Here is a 1846-nt window from a genome sequence, read left to right as displayed (position 1 = left end):
TGACACGTACAGGAGTTGATTATTTCTTTCCATATTGCAATAGATATTCATCATAAAATTATAGTTCTGTTATAGGTGTATGGCAGTGTGAGGGGGGTGTATGTGTGCATGTATATGGTGGGGTGTGCATGTGGGACTCACCCTATGAACACACACACACACACACACAGAGTGTCCTCCCTCCTTCATTGTACACCACACACACCCTCCCACTCCTGGCTCCAGGGTATTGGTGCAGGCCCCATGGTCCCATGGCCTGGCCATGCAGCTGGTTGCCATGTGGTACAGGAGTGGCAGGCAGGCAGGCAGGGAAGCAGTGAAAGTGGTGGCTGGGGGTGGGAGTGAACAGGCACACAGAGTCCAGAGACAGCTGAGTGGAAGTGCAGGGCTTCAGGGGCGGGGGGGCTGGCTGCTGATTCCTGCTGGCTTCCCCTGGGTCCTACTGCCCCAGCTCCTGTCATCTTTCACAGGCAGCCAGAAGCAGATAAATATTCATTTTCTACATTTTTTAGGGACCCTGTAGGCCAAATAGAATGGCCTGGCCAGCCGAATCTAGCCTGCGGGCCATATTTTGCCCAACCCTGAAATAGAAATTATGGTAATCTATATCTGCTATGCAATTTCTTGCACTGTTAGATTGATAGGAATAGTCAAAGATAGTAAAATATTTACATATACTAAAATATGGCAAATGAAAGTCACCAAATCCAATGACCATTGAAGTTAAGGTTCATAAAGTCAATGTTCATTGGATCAGATGCATGATGTCTGGACAGACACATGAATGAAACATTAAAAGATGCATCAGATTAATTTTCATATATAAATATGAATAACAGTTTTTAAGAGATTGATTCATATATGATATATACTCCAAGAACTCTAAATAGCATTCTTTCAAAGACAATAGAAGAACCTGTTAACTATGCCTTCCAAACACATTTTTATAAATTACTTAATTTTAGTTTTATTAAACAAAATGCCATATCATGATAGACATGGAAATGAATGACTTCAGCCCAAAATAAGCATTAGGTTGACTTTAAAATTCAAACGGCATCTATAATTTGCAATGCAATTCCTTTTATGGTTTATTAAACTAAGTGTTAGTGAAACAATTTTAATTCTATACAGCTGAGCAGCCTCATATAAATTTATGAGTCCAACAGATGTTTCTACTGGCTCATTTAGGCTGCTTATCCTTACATTCCCCTCAACTGATGAGGTGTCCTTCTATATTACAAGGAATTCCTTTTACATCACAATGGTACATCTGGTCAAAAACACCATCTGCATTCATAAATGCCTGGAATGTATTTAGCTACACTATAAGGAACTTTAGATTGCTTTCTGAAAATTGAGGACAGAGTTAGACATTGTATTGAGTGAAATTTAGCCCTGAAATTTGGGCCAACAGAAAGCCAAAGTACCATTTATGTCCCCCCACCCCAAAATAGGTTTTCTATAGGATTTATGTAGCATTAAATTTTGTGCTCATCCTCAACACCAGTATGAATTTTCTTTCATATACATACATACAGAGAGAGAGAGAGAGAGAGAATCATTCATTTTGGGAGGGTGACTATATGGGTTCATGCAAGGCCGATCCTGCCTGACTAATCTGGTCTCTTTCTATGACCAGGTAACAAAGAGCTTAGATGGGAAGAAGGAAGTCAATGTCATCTTCTTGGACTTCCAGAAGGCCTTCGACACAGTGTCCCACCCAATTCTGGTGGGCAAGCTGAGGGACTGTAGCATTGACGAATGCACAGTACAATGAGTGGCAAACTGGCTCCAGGGGCACACCCAAAGTGTGGTGGTGGACGGGTCGATGTTGACCTGGGAG

Source organism: Gavialis gangeticus, unplaced genomic scaffold (assembly GCF_001723915.1).
Source record: "Gavialis gangeticus isolate Ggan-Ray unplaced genomic scaffold, GavGan_comp1, whole genome shotgun sequence".
Taxonomy (NCBI): domain Eukaryota; kingdom Metazoa; phylum Chordata; order Crocodylia; family Gavialidae; genus Gavialis; species Gavialis gangeticus.
The sequence above is the reverse complement of the archived record's forward strand: the minus strand, read 5'-3'. Positions refer to the sequence as shown.